At 38.8% G+C, this 22,642-nt stretch overlaps 2 long non-coding RNA genes across 4 annotated transcripts in view; one reads left to right on the plus strand and one right to left on the minus strand.

The window, feature by feature from the left end:
* Positions 1 to 218: 218 nt before the first annotated feature.
* The window catches only part of LOC148224957 (uncharacterized), a 31,885-nt gene continuing 9,461 nt past the window's right edge, over positions 219 to 22,642 (minus strand). Inside the window, exons 2-6 of the long non-coding RNA XR_015801805.1 lie at positions 18,576 to 18,621; positions 13,217 to 13,330; positions 9,534 to 9,706; positions 1,786 to 1,852; positions 219 to 883 (exon numbers count right to left, since the gene is read on the minus strand). This is a non-coding gene — a long non-coding RNA (uncharacterized LOC148224957). The remainder of the gene's footprint in view (positions 884 to 1,785; positions 1,853 to 9,533; positions 9,707 to 13,216; positions 13,331 to 18,575; positions 18,622 to 22,642) is intronic.
* LOC148224958 (uncharacterized) overlaps positions 9,124 to 22,642 on the plus strand; it is a 51,073-nt gene continuing 37,554 nt past the window's right edge. For all 3 annotated transcript variants that reach the window (XR_015801806.1, XR_015801807.1, XR_015801808.1), the window contains exon 1: positions 9,124 to 9,279. This is a non-coding gene — a long non-coding RNA (uncharacterized LOC148224958). The remainder of the gene's footprint in view (positions 9,280 to 22,642) is intronic.

Here is a 22,642-nt window from a genome sequence, read left to right on the forward strand (position 1 = left end):
TTTAAATTACATTTGGAATATGTTAATAAAATGCATATAATGCTCTTACAACTTAACTGTAAATGACTTCAAAAGTTTAAAAATCATAGCATTTTTCTAAGAATTTTATATATAATACAAGGTTTATGATGCCATTTATAGGTAAAATGTTACATTATAGTAAAGCTAATAGCTTCATCTATGAAAATTGTTACAGAAACAAATGTACATGCTTCAGCTTTAGGAACAGTGTTTTATTAGTAAATCAACATTATTTCTCATGTTATCAGCTGCCTGTTCCCCTGGCATCTACACCATGCAATAACAAATATGCCATGCTTATTTTTGGCTTCAGGTATCAGTGGTCCCCTCTATGACAAGACATGCTCAAAAATGACAGAGGACAAAATAGCAATTATATCTTTGTAAAAAGTGTGTGTGCTTTTCCACAGCATAGGTTTGGCTTTTGCAGTTACCATTGATCCATTTTCCTGCACAATCAAACCAGTTCTTTATATCTTGTTTTCTGTCCAATGCCCAGACTTGCAACCACCGATTTTGTGTACATGTATGTGAGAAGATAACAAGACAGTATGTGACTCCTTTCGGTTCATTTCCCAAAACGAGACTGCTTTATTGGAAACTCTCCACCAGGAAGAGAGATTTCTCCATCTTTCTCCCCTTTCTCCCCTCCACTCAACACTGCTTCAGTCGAACTCCCTTCTGCTTTGCAGAAATTTAGTTCAAGAGTTAAGTTTCAGTTTTGGACCAAATGAATGAAGGAGACTCTTCCTCTTTGCTGCATCCAAACTGACAGAGAAACCAGGATTTGTCATTCCCTCAGCTTTGCCCCAGGGCTGCCTCTTCTCTTGTCTCATGATAAGGCTTCAGTCATTTCCTGAGCCTGGAAAGCAGGAAGAGGTGAGATGAGACCATCACCATCACTGAATTAACAGAATTAAGAGACACATTTAACCATCTTTATGTAATTTTAAAAGGCCTGCTTTTGTTTTATGTTAATCTTAGTCTTGAAGGCTCTTTCAGAGAGGCAGATTTCACTGAGCTTCATAACCTGGTTCTCACTGATGGACTGTATCACACAGCCTTTAAAAAGGGACATAACTTCAATGAACTTCCTATCTGCTCGCAATAACCCAAAAGTAGATAAAACCAAATTATTCTTCTCCATTATTACTGCAGAGACATCTTCTATGAATCAATACTGTGAGTCACACAGAAAAACTAAATGCACCTATTTAAATTTTCTCAATTAAGTTTATTAAGCAGAAAATCTAGCTTCAAGATTGTGTTAAGAGGTAAAAGTAGCAGCAGAGACACTTTCCAAAAACTCTCTAAGTGAATCCAGGATAGTACAAAAATAATTTTCTAGTGAAAATGAATTTTCATTAGACACAGAAGTCACAAAACAATCACCTGTCAATGGCATAAGACAATTATAATCAGTAGCAGCATGACAACTCAGTTTAGCAAATATGTGAAATTCTTGGTGTGAAATAATTAGAATCTCTGCTTCTGGCTGAAACACTTTCCTACATTCATATCTACCCATTTCCTTTTGATGGATTGAGACACACCACATCTGACACAAGAGTAATGTAATGTATTCCATTCAAGGCTTCTGATTATATGCACATGTGCACAGTGACAAACAATTAGTGTAATGATGCAGTGATTGCAAAGCTTATCACAACATTGTATAAGATCTCATGCACCAGAAATTACCCTGACCACCTTTTCACGCTTTCCATTCTACATTACTGTGAAACACAAATTTGTACATCGAACCTGAAAGGCTGCAAAGGGATTGATCCATATGAAGCTTGTGCTGAGGAAACGCTGACTTCCAGCAAATCTGGAAAACAAAAGTGATTAGGATGAAGGGATGGAAATACAGAGGCAGGGTTAAGAGCTGGTGCTGTGCTCAGTATTGATTGAAGCAAGATGTTTCCAAAGTGACCCCACTGCAGGAAGGCTGATGGAGTTTGTTTACCCCACATCACCGGGCACTGCTGCCTGCCCAGAATCCCCCTCCTCAGCCAGAGCCAGGCTCCATCCATGCCCAGAGGGCCAGCCTGCTGCTGGCACAGGCTCCTTCAGCCAGGGGCACTCACCAGCTTCACGTCACCCATTGACACGGGCTGTTCATGGTACTACAGCATCTCTGAATGTGCCATTTTACACTCCAACATCCTCCGGCGAAGCTGAGAGAGTAACAGAGCTCTTTGTGTGCTCATTTCTGTCTCCGGAGTAATGTGCAGAGGGATGTGAAGCAAGAGCTGTGAGGAATGTAAGCCAATTTCTCTCCTCTCCTCTCCTCTCCTCTCCTCTCCTCTCCTCTCCTCTCCTCTCCTCTCCTCTCCTCTCCTCTCCTCTCCTCTCCTCTTCTCTCCTCTCCTTCTCTCTCAGGACTGTGACCTGACAAAGCCAAAAAAGGTGGGGAGAAGTCTTTTCTCCTCACCCCCTGCTTGAGAAGGGCAGACAGATCACGGGGCACACGGGATGGCAGCAGAGGTGTGTGTCCACACACCAGGCTGCAGGACTCCCTGCCAGGGAGGAAGTACAACCAGGAACAAAAGGAATATCATAGTCATAGAATGGTCTGGGTTGGAAGGGACCTTAAAGGTCATCCAGCTCCAGCTCACCCAGGACAGGGACACCTGGCACTGGATGAGGATGCTCTGAGCTCCACACATCCTCTTGATGTGCCCACAATGGGAAAGAACACATGCAAATAAGGTCACAGCAGCACCCCACATATTCCAGACACGCATTTTTCCTTCTTTTCTTCTATAAATTCTCCCATTTAGCACTTGTCCCGTTCCTTCCTGAAGCTTTTTTACCTTTTGCTGAACTTTGTTTCTCATGCAGAGCGCAGCAGTGAAAATGAGCCCCGGTTGTAAGGGGCACAAGTCTCAGGGCTGATGCAGCTGGGAGCATCAGTGCTGCTCTGGGCAAGGGGTCATCTGCCCTGAGATGGTTGCAGCTGGTTGTAGCCAGCTCAGAGGCTGAGGCAAACCCCTCCCAGATTGGGGGAGCAAATCTGAGGAGCCTATGGCGCTCCTACACAAGCATATTTAGGAAAAAATGTCATCTGAAGGGAAGGGATTGGAGAGAGACAAGCAGAGCCAAAAGGGACAGGGAGTCCCCGAAGGGACTGCAGCTGTAGGCAACAGTGCTGATTCTAACTGGAATTGAGCTGATTTTTTCATAGTAGATTGTATGGGGCTGTGTTTTAGATTTGTGCTGAAAAGCTGTGATGTTATCACAGGGATGAGCTGAGCAGGACTAGCACAAAGCCAAGCCTTGGCCAAGCAGGCTGGGGGTGCACAAGAAACTGGGAGGGGACCCAGCAGGAGAGCTGACCCCAACTGATCACAGGGATACCCCAGAGCATATGGAATCCTGCTCAGCATACAGAGCTGGGGAAGGAGGAGGAAAAGGGGGATTGTTGGGCTCACAGCATTTTTCTTCCTAAGTCACCATTACATGTGATGGAGCCCTGCTGTCCTGGAGGTGGTTGACCTGCTTCCTTGGAAGTGGTGAATGAATTCCTTATTTTGCTTTGCTTGTGAGCAAAGGTTTTTGCATTATCTGCTAAACTGTCTTTGTCTCAACCCCTGAGTTTTTTTCACTTTTACCCTTTGTATTCTCTCTTGCATTCCAACATGGAGAGAGTGAGTGAGCAGCCATGTGGGGTGAGCTGTCAGCTGGGGTTAAACCAGGGCAGGGACACTAAGGAACAGTGTGGGAGGGATGTAAGGAAGAAGGAAAGAGTGGAAAATGCATCACAAGCACAACAATCTCAGTCTATTCACTATCTGTTTTCTCAGTGGGAATGAGCATGTGGTTTTGAGGATTGAGGTAGAGTGAATTGATGTGTAATCGTGCACTTCTTTCCTCACTAACTAAATTAGTGATCAGAAGTTTTATTTGGACTGGCTACAAATTGGGCTTCCTTCCTTTTTGTCCATCATAGTGCATAAGTATAATTTTTTTTGGACTATAAAGTGTATTATTGTGTTCCCCTGATATATTTAATAGCACACTTCATATTCTTCCTTTTGTTCTCCCCCCTCTCTTATGATTCTTTCCACAAGTCCTCTGGAAATGAATAATAAACCACCGCAGTTTCTTCTGGATCCAAAGTTTTTTGCAATGGAAGGACTGTGGGCAGTGACTCCTGGCCTGTAATTATATGAAAACACGACATGTTGCTTTTGTAGGGGTTTATTATTGAGAAATATCAGTTGTGGTTTTCTTTCCTTACTGAGTAAGCAAACAGAAGAGAGACAAACAATCTCTGCCTTCAAATATAAAGGTTCTGTGCCATCCTTGCCCTGCTCCAAGCTGCCAGTGCCTTCTGGAGCAGAACTGACACAGGTAGGATCAGAGTATGCATCAATGTTTGCACAAGCACCCCACCAGCTGCAAGCCCCTGTTTGTGTGTCAGAGATCTCAGCTCCTGAACCACCTCACTGCAGAACACAGCTCTGCTCTGTTGGAGGAAGGCTGGCTCCACAGCTGATGTGGCACTCAGTGCAGTCAAAAGAAAGGTCTAGTTCAGGAAATCTGTCCCTGATGTTTTCTTGCTAAAAGCATTTCTCAGTATATACAGCTCTCCTCTATCCCTGCATGGAAAAGCAGAGAACACTGGGCACAATGAGGTTATGATTTTAGATTCTCAACCATCATTCAGAGTTCAGGTATTACTTTTTGAAAAATATTGTATCGTACTCAGTCTATGATTCAGATAGAAAGTTATTTTCTCCCTGTCTAATAGGTAGGCCAATTGGCAGTGATGGGCAAACAGTTAAAATAAGTTCTTCATCATTCTGCCAAAGCAGAGATGGGCCAGCAGATGCTTTCAGACAGGCAGGGGAGGACAAGGTAAGAACAAGACATGCTTGGGCAGTATGACAGGACAGCTGTCTTTGTCAAATGTTTTGCATGCATATTTGGAAATGTGAATTTTAAAAGAATATGTTGCACACAGATCCTTGAAGATATTTACTATAAATCTCTTCTGAGAATCAGAAACTGAATAGGGGAAAACCCAACCAGCAATGATATTCAGGTATTAGCTGACATAAAGTGTCAGCTTGGAGGAGCAAAGGAGAGGCAACAGATCAATGATTGCCAAAGCAGAAGGGGCAGCTCCAGGCTGAGCACATCAGGGCTGTGCATATTGCAGGCATGGTAAAAGAAGAAAACCAAAAGTAGAAATGGGAAATAGGTGATGTGCCTTTGAATGGGACATCAAATGGGGGAGTGACAAGGTATTAACATTTATTTTTATCTGGGGATACTGTAATAGAATACTGGTGTGTTCTGCAGGAGGACAAGAACAGAACAATAGGTCTTGCTTCATCTCACTTCATTTTTAGGTTACTTTTCTGTCAGCGTTGTGATATATACAGATGGTGCTGTTTGAGGAGTATTTGTGTGGTTGGGTGAATTCTTAGATTAAAGCACTAGCTGAATTTTCTTTCTGAAAGCTCACTCAAAACTTCATTATTGCTGAAGTGACCACAGGAGTCATAGGTCTGAAAGAACTGTGCTCTGCACCTCACTGACATTATCTTCTATCTAGTTTCTACCTGCTCAGTAAGTTTAAGAAAAAAAACAACTAATAAACTAAAGGGCATATCATGTGGTAATGCCTAAATTGCTAGTAGTGCTATTTATAAATAATTCAAAATAAAATGAAAGCCACAGCAAACACAGCTGTAGTTTATTTGCTGTCACCCACCTGCTGGTGAATCTAGCATTGAGCTGTAGCAGTTGTTTCTCAGCTTCAAACAAACAAAAAAATCTATTATTGTTGTTATTATTGTCACTACTAAACCCTCACTTGGATACCTACAATTTGCAAAGCCTGGTTCTTGGCATGTTTTGGTGAAGTGTCACACCAGAATTTTCTCCACTGCAGTCAGGACACTCATCTGCAGTGTGACTCAAACCTTCCTGGCATTGCACATCTTTCAGAGGTTACCATGCCATGGAGTGTACACAGTTACTTTAGTAGAAAATATTAGGGATGACAATTCTTTAAATTCATCATGCATAGAGTATTCTTGTCTTTATGTGTCTCTGTGTTTGCCATCCTCTGAAAGACAAGCTTATGAAGATTATATATTTGACCATTTTCTGTGCCTCTCTGCCATTTCTTGACACCACTCATTAAACACAATAGTTCTACCAGTACCCCACCCATTTGTTGTTGAAATACTCCTGATAACATGATTTTTTTTCCTCATATTTCTGATCTGGATGGATTTGTAGGTAATATCCAGGTGGTTTTATTCCTTTTCTCACTAAACTCATTTTCTAACTATGTACTCTGGCTTTCTGCTTGACATCCTTGTAAATTCACCTCAGGATGTATGATGACTTCCTTGGCTGTGGAGTCAGTCACTATAAAGAGAGCATTCTTTGGTCCTATGGGACTTCTTAACCATATGCGCAGAATGAAAAAAAAAAATCCACTTTTCAACACAAAATAAAATGTTATGAAAGAGTATCTTGTCCAAAAGCAGGAATAAGTAAAGGATAAAGGAACTACCAGTGCAACTTTGACACCTGTTGTAAGGGCATAGGAAGTTTTAATAGCCAGGTCTGCTGTGCTGGTTGTCAAAGATGTCACTTTTCTGAGTATCACATCCTCACTCCACTGAAGAAGCCTAAACCACATCTAATCTATAAACCTTTCCTGCTGGCCTCTCCAGTTCTTCCTCCTGCAACTTCCTTTTCCTCAATCACAAAGGTTAGATCAATTATTTACATTGGCTACTTGATTTTAATTGGCTGCATACACAGAATTTCAAAGGAAAAGTTAAATTCAAGTGTGCTTTCCCCAGGTTCAAGTGTTAGAGAAGGAAAATGGGAGCAGGAAGGCTCTGCCATGCTGTGGGGGAGCTGTTCTGGAAACAGTCTTGGAATGGGTATAAAGATGAACAAATGTTAATGTTAAAAATAAAATATTCCAAGGAACAGCTTTAAAGAGCTGTGGAAGGAATTTGTTTTTCCCTTGCTTTTGTCCAAGAAGTTAAGAGACTAGGGGGAGGTGAGCTGCAATAAATCACACAAAGTGGTTTCCTATCTGAATGGCAGTGAACTCTGCCAACTGGTGGTAAAAGTTCACTCTTTACTCTGCTTATGGAACATATCTTGCTAATAGACCAAACAGAATAAACAGACTCTTTATACAAATAAGAAGTGTTTGGAAGGCCTGGGAAGGCGGAGTGCCAGGCAAAAGGGAAGTGAATTGGAGCCTTATATGCTTTTGAAGTCTTCTCTATTTATAATCACATCCAATTTAACTGAAATACTTGGCAAAAACGAAAGTAATTTTTAAAGAAAAACTGCATCTTTATCAGAAGTGTTTTCCCTGAGAAATCCTAGGAATATTTCTCCTATATCTCTTAAAACACAAAGACTTTCATTACTGTGCTAGCAGACCATGCCAGCATTATGAAATCAAAGCTCACTTTGAACAGTAAAATATACAGAATGCACAGTAGGATTGCCTGCTTTAGATCTATAGCTCCAAACAATAGAGTAACTTGCTATTACTTGACAGATCTCTGCAAGATATCTTCTTCCTCAGCATCAGAGAAGGGGAAGTGTTTGTTTAATGTGTCAGGGTCCTGACTCCAGGTTTTTTAGTTCTCTCTCTCTTATGAGCAATAATTGTCTCAACAATCACTGATTTCCCCCAACATCTCACATTAATATACTCAAATCCATTAAAAGTCCCCTCCAACTGTGCATGATTAAAAGAAAAAAAGCAGGATGTTTGAAGTGAGAGAACTAAATGTGTTAAAACACTTATATTGCTAAAAGAGCAACCAAGAAAAATTATCATTTTTTATTTATACTGATGTTAGATACCTTTCCAGATTTCAGGATACTTTTTAAAATATGAATTGATTATATTTTACTACAACCATTCCTATTTATTGAGTGCACTAGAAATATTATGAATTACTTTGTTTTGAACCATTTCCACACAACTTGCTGCTTGGCATTGGAAATGCATGTTTTATTTCAAAGGAAATTTCAAAGAGAATATTCCCTTCTACAGGGGAATTGGGAAGAAGAGGACTTTGGAGGGTTCCCTAGAGCTCAGAGGAAGGAGGGACCCTGTACAGTTGGATTTTCCTGGTGATCATTGATGGGACTAGGATGGCTACATCATGTTTATCAGGCTGGCTGCTTGGGGAATAGGAAGGTGGAGAGGGATCAAAGAATGGAGCTACAGGGATTCCAAGCAGGGCAGAGCAAAACGTTCAGTGAATTCTTCCAGAAGTAATGAAATGGACTTTTTACTACAACTCTGTGTGCATCATGATACTGAGAAACAGTAAGAGGAATGAAGAGGGATAGAGCAAAAAGAAGGCAGCTTCAATTCCCACAAAGTGCCAGGTGGTAACTTTATCAGGGAAGCTGGTGGTCTTAACATTCCATTTTAAAAACAGATCTCAGTGTTGCTGTGTCTGGGGTTGGTTTTTTTGGGAAATGTTCCTTTCCTCACTTTGCAGACTTTCAACAAATCACAGAGCTCTCCTGTAGTGAAAAAAGCCCTGCTGTTTGTGCTCTTATTCGTCCTTGTGGTTGTAAAGTGAAGATTCATGCTGTGCCACCGTTTGTTGTGCCCAGACTTTGTTAGTGCCCTCATCGTACAAACAAGATATCAAAATGCTCAAGGCACACACATCCCAGAGCAGCACCATCAATGCAGCACCACAAGCCCTTTGCACTGTGTGATTCACTCTGGGAATTCTGATGATCTGAACTGTCAGGTGTGAACCACTCCCACATTGTTAGGAGTTGAAGATTGCATAATTGAAGAGTAATTATTCCCCAGTATGCAATAAGATTCTGACTCAAATATTTAAAAGATTTTCTTTGCCTTTGAAACTGAAGTGTTGTTTCAAATAAAGCAATTTGCATTCCTAAATCATTTTGGATCTTGAGAAAAATCTATGTATGGAAATAATATGCCATTTTAGCTATGAAAATTTTTAACATACTCTCTTCCTAAAAAAATAAACCAAAAAAACCTCATTTATTTTTTAGCTTACATTTCTGTGATTGTCATTCATAATAACATCAGCAGTGTTCTTTGTACAGTTCTGAAAATGATCTGCAGTGTTCAGTTCCTGCGTCTACTTTTCTAGCTGTCTTCTGATGGAAATGAACATCCTGATGCTTCATTTTCATGACAAAGACCATAGCAGAAAATAATACAGACCAAGTCTTCTCCTGACATTGACTGAGGTAAGGAGATTGGGATGAATATAAGACATTCCTCACTCACATTTTCGCACTGTTATCAACAGGAATCCACAGATACTAGTTACAGAGGGGATATTGATATGCATCATCTTCAGCATTGCAAGTGTAGTATGAATTACATTTTAAGGGTTTTTCACTTCCTGCAGTACTGACATGTATTTCAGGCATCATCAAGAGTTCTTCTGCAGAGAACAATGAAATATGATTACATTTGTCATAACTGCAATATACCTTACCACCAAATGACAAATTAACTGGAAAGGTTCCTCGTGCTTTTTCCTTCTGTTGAATTCTTTGAAAGTGTCATTTTTACAGCAAAAAATTACTGTTGCAATCCTGTGTGCAAACCAGTTGTAACAGGTTCAAGTTCAGCCAATCCATTTTCAAGGTTGTGCTGCTGCTTTTACTTCTGTGAGGGCAGAGAGAAAGAATATGAGCTTTTCTACACTGCATTAATTATCTTTATTCAACAGTTTCAGGAAAGAAGCAAAAGTTTCAGTACCAAGTTGAGCTTATTTGTTGATTACTCTGTTTTTCTCTTTATCAGTCCCATTTTTTATGTTCAGTTAATAGTATGTGTTGCAAAGATTGTGGAGTTTTCTTCATTCTACAAACTAAGAATGATATTGAGTCTATAACTGCATTTTTTGTCACTAAATTTCTATGTACATGTAGAAACTCTAATGCATTTCCAAATAGGAAGATAGCTATATACTGATAAAGTATATAGTATATTAATGTCCATTAGAGATAATTTAAGGAATCTCTTAGAAGTAATAGAATTCTTTCAGTTCAGATTCTTTTTGGATATTCTTTCTCCTTACCTTTTCTCATAATTTCACCATGTCCCACATTTGGAATTTGTAGACAGGAAAAAGATTGTACAAGAAGGACACTAATCAGTGAAAGATATTTTAAATTTATATGAAAAGAAACCAACTTTCTCTTTAAGCAGGAAAGAATGAGCAAGTGAAGCAGAAGTGTTGCTGCCAAAATGGATATCAGCAGCCGTCAGGCAGGAAAGAAAAACCTTATAGCTGAGGCAACAGAGTAAATGGATGATAGCCCAGAAACAACAGAAGGATCTGGCAGTGGAGCAAATGTTGCAAACATCTGCCTGGTATATGTGGTGCATCAGGGCTCTGCAATGTTTTCATCAGTTCCTTTTATCTCCTGAGTACTGATCTTATGCTCTGTCACTCTGTGCCCACTAGGATCCTTCGTCCCTCCTATGCTTTTGTGTTTTGTGTGCTGCAGCCTAATTCTCTTCGCTTTGCTTTGCTCAGAAGGCACCACAAAGGCTTGTTCCTGTGTCCTAATGATTAGAAAATAGTTGGGAAAAAGGAGTCCTTCTCCGTGAGGCAAGAGGCAGATTAATGTCCCAAGAGGAGCTTGTTTGTTCTTCTGCACTTGCTGCAGCCCACTGGTGTTGGTAGTGCTCAGCCCTTTCAAGACTCCAGGCCATCAAGTGAGTCTGAAAGTCACACAGCGTTTGACCTCCAGATGAGGCAGTGACACTGAGAGAATCTGCAGCAGTGGAACAGTGACTTATGAAAGAAGGCAAAATTTGCATTCATCACAATGCCTACCTTTTAGTAGAAATCAACGTGCTATTCTCAACCTTCCTTGAGTGAGTTATCTTCTCTCATTACACTAGGAGATTGCTAAAGCAGTGCTCTAAATGTCTCTTATGTAGTTTACATAAGCTGAACACAAGTCTTTTGATATTTCTAAACATAAACACACAAGGTCAATCCACCTTCTTCAGCTGGCATTAGGATAAAGCCATTTCCAGAAGTGCTGCAACAAACTGGCAGTGCTCCAATTTGCTTTTTTTTTTTGTCTTCTGAAAGAAGTGTCAAGCAGTGGTTCTTGTTGATGGATCAAATAGGTCTTCGCAGTCTATGTACAATGAGAAATTCTTTCAGAGGGCTTTTCCATTCATACAAATTATTACTAATTGTTAAGCTTCATAGAAATAAGTATTCAGTGTGTTCTATTAAATCTGGATCTTCTCTTACCCTCATGTTGCAATTCCTCACCCAGTGATTCATGCATCTCTCTTCTGCATCTTCACATACTAAACTCAGCTAACAGAGTTAAGACTGCTAAACTTTAAGATTCAAGATTAGCACTACAAGAAAGCAAAAAAACAAATTAAAATCTTTTTACCTAACCTAGGTGTAGGCTTTCTTTTTGATGTGTACAGCACTGTCCTTTCTGCTAAGCAGCTAAGTTCCTTATAATCATCCAGATCAGTACCTGTTTAAAGCACATAATGGCGTTCCCCTTGAGCACTGGTTTAATGTACAAAAGAAGATTTGTGGAAGGAAACATGCTGCAAATCTGTGCCTTGTCCTCACAAAGAACAAGGATATGGCCCGAGCAAGTTTTCAGATTCAAGATCTGGGAATCACTTCTAGGAGCCATAAAGCAAAAGTAGCATCAGTATTGCACCTATAATTCACATCAGATGACCAACATGTAACATCTGTTGCCCAAAATGGATCCATAATTCTTTAGCATCTTGTGTAGAATATAAGCAATCAGGCTGAGTGAGCCAAGATCAAAGGGGTGGAGTACACTGCAGACTAATAGTAGAACAATATTCTCTGTAAAAGTCTTTCAAAGTAAAACAGCAGGCACTTGAAGTCTTGAGAGTATGTGGAGGAAGGGATGAAAATTTTTTTAATGCAGTTGATCCTAAGAACTGCAGAATTTCTAAGGGGAGGAAACATTTAACATTACCTTCCATGAAAGAAAAATCCAGTAAATATTTTGCAGTAAAAGAAGTTGAAGGACTTTTTTTTTTCCCCTAGGGAATAAATAATGCTGCTACTGAAGTTAGCATCTATTGGAACGTGGATACCAGAATGCAAAACACAGGGGTTTGAACAAGAAGGTTCCTGTACCACAGATTTGCTACACAGATATCCCACACCAATGTGTGTGAAATTCTTATTCAGGTAAAGCCTTATTAATGTGCTTTTGGATGGAATAAGGCTTGTGCTGAAATATGTTCCTCCTCTTTGGACAAATACGTTGTCACTCATGTCAGACTCAGGAATCAAATTGGATCCTTTTATGTCATCTTCCTCTAGCAGCCTGTGAGTTCCATCCCATTGGTTGGTCTCTATTTTTTGTAGAATTAACAGAAACCAAGCTGGCAAAACTTAGAAAAGGTCAGTGTTTGCAGTGGCCTTGCTAGTCAGGACCAAGAAACAAAATTCAGCTCTCACATAAGATGTCTGTTCAATGAAACCTAAAACTTTCATTTTACTTTCAGAAAATGGATCAAACCTTTTTTGCACAAGTGGGGAGGTCTGTGAGTTGAATAACCTTGGTGTTAAGTACTCTTCAACATTTGACATTTTTTGTAATCACTCTTACAGAAAAAAAATTCACATAGACTCTTGTGGAACCCTGGAATATGCAAGGACACTTTACTGGGTATTTTTGCTTCCTTCCACTCGTAGTCTTGAACTTCTAAAAATACTTGGAAGAATATAATTAAGAGACTTAATTCCCTAGTCAGGCACTTATGTGTTTGAGCACTTAATGATGTCACTGAGGAAGCCTCATTTGCTCAAGTTCCTTATCCTCATTTCAATTCACAGGCTGAATGAGGTATAATTTTTACATAAAAACATGCATTTTTTTATCTTTCTTGGTCTTCTGCTCATTTGGGACTGTTGAGATTATCAGATTCTGAAGAATCCACGAGACTAGCAAAAAGATTGATTCTGATTTACAGTTTGCATTTACTGCTGTGTTTTTAAATATTGAATAAGCAAAGTTTGTGCAACTTGATTGTTGCTGCAAAATAAATTACAATAATTTGTAGAAACACTTTTTTTCAGTGTCAACTTCATGGTGCCCTATGCCTGTAAGTCAGGCAGAAGACAAACAGCTGGCTTACCTGTGCAGGGCAGTGTGGCAGCTCTGGAAATGAGGCAGAGAGGCCCTGCTGGTTGGAAGGGGCAGGTTCACAGTAGATCCTACTCCTGGAGCTTTCTTTCTGCCATTCTCCTGCCTTGAACCAGATCAGATTAAAGGATAAGGAGAAGGAAATAAATTATCACCCTGACCATTACTTCCCCAGACCTTCCACTAGACCAGGGTACTCAAAAGCCTAAACCAGGTTGCTTCTCCCTACAGACGGGCAATGTTTTTCATTAAATTTAATTTCCCCCCTTATATCCTTTTCCCCTCACAAGAAGCAAGATCTTCCTGTAAATCAGTGGAATGCTGGCTTCTCTAGTGATCCATAGCACCACAAGGTAATCACTTGACCTGAGGGGTGACAGTGACTGTAAGGTCTGTTTTCTATTCCAGAGCAGATGGAAAGGAGGTCAAATAATGGCTGTAGTGGATTTCTAGAGAAGACATAAAATAATAAAAGCATGGTTGTGGCAATCCTTTCTCCATCAGACTTTGTTTACAACAATCTGTTGTTCAGTGGGCAGCCTGGACTTCTCGTTGGACTAAGATGGCATATTTCCTTCAAAAATCAGTGCAAATTTGTGCTTCCACATGTACTATACCCAACCCTAGTCACCATTTCAAAGCAATATACATTTATACTCATCAGTACACCCAATAGCCATGACTTACAAAAAAAGATTGCAGATTTCTAAGTGGTTTTAGGCAACCTGTGTGCTTGTATTGAGTAGGTGGAATCAAGAAATTCATACACCAAATTGCAATGTACAGTTTCCAGCTGTAGAAACCCACCTGTGTAAAGTAATATGAGGTGAGGGGAAAGACATAGTCTGGTATAATAAATCTGAACAGGGTCAGCAGTGAAGAGGGGAATAAAGAAAATCACTTTCCTGAAAAATGAACAGAAATCTGACCTTTTGATTTATTTTCTTCTTATTACAACAATCTGATTATAGTACTAGGTATCTGACACAATTCATTACAGGACAGTAAAGCAACTGACTATAGGTGCAGGAAGTGTGGAACTGAGTCTTCTGTGCTTGGGCTGCACTAAAACTTTGTGACTGACTTATTTGGCAGAAACACTCAGTTACATTCTGACAGCCATTGCAGAAGTGTTGGATCCCAGAAATCTGGGTTTGTGAGCTTTCTGTGCTTTCTGGCCCTGACCCCCTGGAGAACACTGCCTTTGACCTGAGGCCTTGGAGAAGGCTTCCAAATTTTAGTTATGGAGTTAAAATCACAGGTGTGTAGTTAAATAGAAGCGTGTGCTTTCACATGATGAAGGGTTTGAAATTTGAGGTTTTTACAGTATAGTAATAGGTATGGGATGAGATGGAGGATTTTGGGTGGTGCCTCTTTCAATGTTCATCTTCCTTCTTCTCCATAATTTCAGGTAGTAGTTTCTGGTTGGTCAGTCAGTGTCACACTGAGGGTCACGGGAAGTTAGTTATTGGGTTAAAGGTATAAATAATATAGGTGTTAATTCTCTATTGGACTGTTTAACTTTGCAGACCTTGTAGCAGCTGCATCTTCCTCCATTTTACTCACTTCTAGCAGTAGCTTGGAGTGTTGTTGAGCGTTCTGTACTTTTTGATAAGATTTAATAAACAAACAAGCCTGAACATGAGAAAATCTGTTTCCTTTGTGTATTTTTCAATCCTGGCTCTGAGTGAAGGCAGAAGAGACTGAGACAACCCAGTGAGGAAGTGGTACAAAACTCCCACCACTGTTACACAGAAGCACCCAAATTAGGGACAGGGCATAAGGGAAAGTTCTGCCCTTCATGTCCAGAAAAGACCACTCTGCTGTCTGACAAATCAAGTGGCTGACATGCTGAGGGGAATATGGGCTTCTGCTGCTCTGGGAGCCTGGAATCCAGAAAGGGAGAAATCTGGGCCGTGGTTGAACACCTGCTGCCACTACCAAACAATGACAGCTTAAAGATTGCAAAGATCAAAACTAAGGCACATGCACCATTGAACTTTCGGTGTTTCTTTTGGGTAAAGGAAAATCTTCTCATTATCATTAAAATACGAAGACCCCAGAATGCTCATCTTAGTCCAATTCATATCATAGCCACTTGAGCATAAATACATTGAAATCACTTGGTATTAAAATCATATTGGTATTAAATTCGCATGAGCAGTAATATTCGTTGTGTTTTTTTCTCTTTGTTTAACAGAATGAACAGCAAATATCCTGAAATCTTTCTGGGGAGAATCCTGTGCATATGTACTGTATTTCTTCCTTGTTACATTTTAAGAAAATATCTTAATTTCAACTGCTAGCAGATTCAAAAGTTTTCTCACTTGACCCAAACCAACAAAATCAAACACATCTAATTTATAAGATGCATTATGAAATCATTGGACTTCTCTCTCAGAAAGAAAAAAGTTTATGGGAAGGAGTCACATTTTCCACTTTTATAAGGCTTTCACAAGATACCATAAACAGTTTGAGGGTTGTGATTCTCCCTGTCTCCTCTGCCCTTGTGAGACAACCCTGGAGTGCTGTGCCCAGCTCTGGGGCTTCCCATACAAGAAAGGTGTGGAGCTTTTGGAATGAGTCCATAGGATGCCACAAGGATGATCAGAGGACCTGAGCAACTCCCCTGCAAGGACAGGCTCGGAGAGAGATGGGGATGTTCAGCCTGGAGAGACCTGAGAGCAGAATTCCAGCACTGAAAGGAGCCTTACAGGAAAGCTGAGTGGGACTCCTGACAAGGGCATGTAGTGGTTAGATAAAAAGGAATTGCTTTAAACTTAAAAAAAGCGAAATAGGTTTAGATCAAAAGTAAGGAAGAAATTCTTTACTGAGAAGCTGTTGAAGTTGCCCAGAGAACATGTGGCTGCCCCATCCCTGGAAATGTTCAAAGCCAGGCTGGATGGAGCTCTGAGCAGCCTGGTCTAGTGGGAGGTGTCTCTAACGTGTCCAAGACAGGGGCTGTTGGAACTAGATGATCTTTAAGATCCTTTCCAAACCAAACTCTTTCATAACTCTGTGAGTTAATTTGGCAGCAAGTGTCCATGGCTTTGCTGTCCTTTTGATGCTTCTCATAATTACTCCTTTCTGTGTCTTAAAATTCTGTAAGTAATACTTATATGAAATGGTTTGAGAAGACTTTAGTAGGTTTTTTTGTTTCATTCAGTCACTAAAGTTTTGGGTTTTTCCTTTTTCTTTTACCCCTGAGAGTGCCTTACATGTTTGAGCTCTGTTCCCTGCAGTAGTTCTGTGACTGCCTCCTGTCTAGACAGAAATATCAATATAATCTGGCCATAAAGGCCAGGAAAGAACAGTAGAAAGCAGAAGACAGAGAGTTCCGGGATTTGAGGAGGTCTCTCAGCAAATGTTCATACCGATATTTATTGTGTTTATCCAGATAAAAAAAAATCCTCCCAAGAGTGTTTTGGAAAGGATATACTGCTTACATAAATTTCTACTTTCCCTGGGTTTTATTATATTGTCTTTGCATTTTAGATGCTGGCCAGCATCAAACTCAGGATTTATGTAATTTCAAAGGATGAAAATGCAAACAACTAAAGAAAAATTAACACTGGTATGTACAAAACATTTCTATGTACAAAATAATAAAACAATCAAAGCTGAATGCAAAAAATATCACTAGACTACTTCCCCCACTACAACAGTTTGTAGGCTGAAAGTAGAGCTCCAGTGTAACTATGGTGTGGATATTCTTCATTGATATCTTCAAATAAATGTATGTTTTATACTTTCTTTTCATTAAATTCCGTACCATATTAACAAAACCGCCATTTGGGGAAAAAAAATCCTTATCATAAGTAAAAAAGGTTAATATTAGGAAATTTATTGAATCTCAAAGATATTCTATTTGTGTTTGTTTTACTTTTATTATATTGTACCTCTTGATTTTGAAATAATTTTATTTTGGAAACTATTCATGAGAAAAAAAAAAAAAGGGTGATGTGGATAAAAATTTGGCAACTATTACTGAGGCAATTTAGTAGTATCTGATATTCACAAAATATATGAAAATGCTCTTCAAGAGAATAGTAATTACTGACTTAAATTTGTATTGGCAGTCACGTTTATCTCTGTTTATATGTGCATTACTTTGTTTTGTAGTTCCTATGTGAAAAAAAGCATAAGAAGATTAGTTCTATTAAGTACTTTGAAGCAGAAATATTTCCAGGAAAACAGCGAAAAATTTAGAGGAAACAAAAATTTTGGAAATGCAAGAAGTCCACAGATAACAAGATTTGTTCTTTTTTAACTATTCATCTTTTTCTTTCTAAGAAAGTCAATCAAATGTTTGAAGAATTCACATTCCTAGAATTACAGTTTTCATTATTGGTTATATAGACCTCTGACACTTTCGAAATGGTGACAAACAATTGATTTAGCACTGAAAGATGGGTGTTAAAAGGTCACTGGGTGAATAGATGTCTGTATGTTGTAGCACATGTACTCATACTGAAATTATTTTTTTTCATCCCAGTACTACTATACTCTTTCATACAGAAAAAGTATCTCCTCTCTTATTCTAACTGTTGAAGAACTCACTTAAAGTCTTTGAGGAAGGTATTTGAAAAGAAAAATAAAAAAGTGTATGGACTTTAGGTTTTGCTCTGAGTAGAAGAATGGGTCTTAATTGATTCTCCCCATATAATTCCAGTGGGCTGGTTCAATCCATCCTTTTGCAAAGATCATCTTTCCTGCCCCTTCAGGTTTACTGCTACTTTTAAAATTCAAATCTTGGATTTTTCCTGAAATAATAATATTAATATTCCTCCCTCACAACTCCTGCTTTTGGAAGCTTGTTTTAAGTGCTGTGGCATCATCCTGCACCACCTGAAATTGCACAGCAGCCTGTTTAGACAGTTTAGCTTTGTGGGAATATTTATAGAGCTGTCTGTGCATTGAAATCCTGCCATGAACAAAACAAGCTCAAATCTTTTGGGGATCTACATGATCAAGTCAAATGCCAGCATTGACACTGGGTGTGATTAACCAGGCTGCTGTGTCTTTATAAACTGATTATACAGTGCTGCAGGCTGTTCTGATGGAGAGAGGTGGCATTAATGTTAACACTGAGCCTCAGAACATTTTTTTTGTCCTCAAAGGTCAGGTTTGCTCTGACACTGATGTCAAAGGGAGAGCTGACACTACCACAGATCCTCAAACTACAAGAACATAACACTACTAATTTAATCCCCCATAGCCTGTTGAAGTTGCCTGACATTCTGTGATACATCACAGAAAGAACCATCCTCAACCAGACCCTTTGTGCAACAGGAACAATGACAGTCATGGCAAGACTATTCAGGAAAATGAATTGAATTAATATTTTGTACCTGATGATGTCAACATTTATCTTGATGCTGGATGGACTACAGCTTCCTAAAAAGTAAAAGAGTGAAGAATGTCAAGGATTAGTCTAGGTTTTTATTAGGATTAAATGGTTTCTGATACTAATTACATAAAATTTCTTCTCATTGCATTTCTCAAGACATAAAAGTCATCTATTTGAGAAAAGCCTTTGAGGGGAAAAACTTGAAGTGAGAAATATTTTATGTTCAGGTCACAGGAGCAGGTCTGGTTTGCTTTATTTTTCTGACTTGCACAGCCTGTAAGCTCCTGGACACATAATTTCGATACTCCTCCATAAAATGTGTCCCTTTCCTACAGGTTTTTCTGTGCCTCTTTATTTCTCCTCTCCATCTTGCCTGGCTGATCATTTTCTGGAGTCCAGTAGCCACATCCTCCAAACATGGATTCAGCAGGTGGTCTGAGGAACCCAGAGACTTCACATGCAGGCTCTCAATACAAGACAAGTTGGTGATTTTTATTCAGTAACACCTGGGAGAATCAATAGCAGAGAAATCTCTGGGCCATTTACAGTGGTGCTATGGATCCTATGTACTCTGTGGGCTGCTGGGTCTGGCCTAAAGCATTTAAATATAACCCTTTTGTTTATTCAAACTCTCCTGCTACAAAAAACTCATGGTAATAGTGGTATTTAGTATGACTTGTCATATGGTGTTTACATATAATATAAATATATATAGTTTAACTTATCAAATGTGCAGAGAATGTGCAATCACTCTGATCAAAGTGTCTCATTTTATTAAAGTTTTGGCAGATGTTAAGACTACTCTTGAAATATGATATGGAGAGCTTGAAATGGAATTTTTAGGTAACTGTTAGTTCTGATGTAAAATTACGAAAATTAGGGTTTTGGGCTTTTATTGTTAAATTTAAATTGCAGTCCCACTGTAACAGGTCTTTTAGCTACTCTTGAATTACTGTACTTGAAAGTTATAAAATAACTTATACAGTTTCAAAACTTCTTCTATTAGCAGAGAGATTTCCAATTTAAAAAGTGAAGAAGTACAGAAAATTAATTAGTTATTGAACCTTTTAAATTTCAGGCAACTTATGTAATCAGGAACGAAAAGTTTTGTAAAATGCTTATGTTCTGTCATTTCCCCTTAAGAGAAAAAAAAATAGTATACATCTTCCTCCCTGCTTATCTTCAGCTATTTGGTAACCATAACTACATCCCAGCATTGGCTACTTAATAGAAAAAAATACTTCTATGGGACATCTGGTTTACATGCCTATTTTTCTTTTTTATCTTTGAATATATCTGTAAGAATTCTCTTATTTCTTACTGAAAAAAACTTACTTAAAATTAACAAAAAGGAAGTAATTTCCCAGTTCACAATTTTTGGCTTAATCACGTTCAGGTCAGGCCAAGGACCATTTCTAATAACTCCTTTTGTCCCCTGCAGACAAATACTGAATTCAGTGATCTTCCTGGGATGTCTGCAACAACAGGGCCTTAACACTGACCCAAACAGAGAATGGATACCTCTCCTTGCCACTGTGGTTTAAATCCTTTCTAATGTATCTCTGAATCACAGACGGTTGAGGTTAAACCTTGAGGGGTCATCCAGTCCAACCCAGATGTTCAAGAAGGGCTGCCCAGACATCTTCAGTCACCAAGCCATCACAAAATCAAGTCCAGCATGATCCTTTACATAAAGGCTTTCTCTGTTCCATGTGAGAAGCCAATTCAGTTTTCTAGTCAATACTGACTTGAAAATATTGACATTTTTAGGTGAGCAGATAAGTCTTAAAGGGATTTAAGTTTAAAAAAAACCAACAAATCTGAGTCCTTAGTCCTAGTAGTCTCATTTAGAGCAGGTTCCCAAGGATGAATCAAAGTGTCTATGCTAGAAACTTGTGGTATTACATCTACAGGCATCAAGGTTTTCATTTCTATGTGCTCATAACTCCCATAAAAACTGAGCTCACACATGCTCTTGAAAACTAAGTCCCCCATTTTCCATTTCTTTCTTAATATGCCCTTCATTTTAAACTAGCATAAACTGGGGTTTGACATTCTCCAGCTTAAAGGCAGCAAGAAACCTTCAAACTGATCTCTGATGTCTAATTCTTGTTCATTAGCCTAGCTACAAAAGTTTCAGTCTTGGTACAGGGATTTTTGATGCAGATGTCCAACTGTTCTGAAGTACGTCCAAGTGAAGTTTGTGTGAGGAATGTAATTCTGAATATTCCGTTTAGACAAATGAAGAAAGTCAGCTGTTAATTTAGCTGCATGCTGCTGTAACTGGCATCAACAGGAAACCAAGTCAGGCTCTTCCATCTTCATGTGCTCTCCAATGACAGCACCACTTTTTATTCCATTCAGCTTCTCCTTGTCTTTACTTCAACTCCCTATTCCACAAGTCTCTTCTGTCTGTAGAATGTCTCCCTTTTTCCTCCTGTGCTGCTCTAAACACATCTGTCTCTTTCACACTCCAGATTCAGCTCCTTTTTGACATTCCTGTCAGCCAAGAAAAGTAATCACAACCCATGGGGATGTGGTAGATGAGAAAACGTGCTATCAATTAAGATAAGGATCTGTGTCAGGAAGGAAAAGTTGATAAGAAGTCTTGTCTAAACAGCTGGGGGTGAGAATGACAGAAGATGTCTGAAATGTTTGAGAGCTGTATTGGTTTACACTTAAAATAGGAAAATCAAGTCTAGGAAAAATAAGAGGAAGGAGATGTGCATTGGGGGCTCATTGGGGTTGTTCACAGAAGAGGTAACTAGTAGAGTCATCACTGCTATTGTGACAGCCTTGCATTAGGACATTTGGGGGTTTAAAAACTTCTCTTTACATTACATGAGATTTAATCTCTAAGAAGGAAAATGGAGGAGAGGTAGGGGTTAATATTTATTTGCTCTATCCACAGATGTTCAAATTCCATTAACCAGCCAATATGTCCCAAACAAATTTGCATCAACAATAGATAACAGCAATGGACAATTTCTATGCTGTTTTTAACTTTTTTTTTTACATGGCAATGTTTGACTTAGTCAGGTTCTTAACTTACAGCACTATAGTTAAATGCTTATTGATGTTAAATGCAGAATGATTGCTGCAGAGCTGCTACTATTTTTACACCCTCATAGCAATTTTCTCAAGAATCACTGCGTCTGGGCTTGTTTTTTAGTGCCTGATTGTTAGCATAACAACATGATGATTAGTGCAACATTTACAGTAGTTTATTTCTTTGAGATAATTTAACAACCTTGGTTCAGGTCCTCAAGTCCATCGTTATATCAAAATAATAGTAACATATTTTCTTCAGAAAGTATTCAAACTATGTTGTTAATATTTGTCAGAGTACAGAAAACCTTCAGATAGATAGCCTGTAGTCGAGATTAAAATCCAAGTTTAAACATGAAAAACTCAAATTAATTCTAAATAAATGAGCTAGGAAATTTTAAATTTTCCCATTAAAGTCATACCCTTTTTTCAGGAGAGAGAGAAAACATTAGAAGTTAAATTTTCAAACATCCCTATATTGAGTAAACCATGAACACTATAAAGAACACTATATTAAGGAATATAATTTATTAATTAATTCAATCTTCAGTATTTTGGTTTAGAATATGATCACTTATTTTATATCACCACCTATACTGACTGAAGGAAGATTCACAAGGTTATTTCTCTGCAATCTATAGAATGTCTAACATTTTTATTTTTATTTAATTATGTTTTTAATTTACTTCTCCTTAGTAATACTTGCAATATTTTCATCCCTGCCAGACAAAGCAATCTCCTCTATTTGGCCTCATAGCAGCAACAGCTATACTTCTCCATTAGATACCTGTAAATGTTTCTTCTTCTCAGGGAGTTTTCTTGATGGCATCCTGAAAAGATCTTAGGATTGGAAAGTAATGGAAGTGTTTCCATAGGATTCCTTGACAAGATTGTTGCCTTCTTTTGACTTTTGCAGTGTCTGACTGGGCACAGCCCAGTCTCTGTGTATAATACCATAGCATTTTGGATGAAGCAAGATACAAATTTTTCAGAAACAAAATAGATATTTTCTTTTAAAAA

This window comes from Sturnus vulgaris, chromosome 2 (genome assembly GCF_052056855.1).
Source record: "Sturnus vulgaris isolate bStuVul1 chromosome 2, bStuVul1.hap1, whole genome shotgun sequence".
In the NCBI taxonomy this organism is placed as follows: Eukaryota; Metazoa; Chordata; class Aves; order Passeriformes; family Sturnidae; genus Sturnus; species Sturnus vulgaris.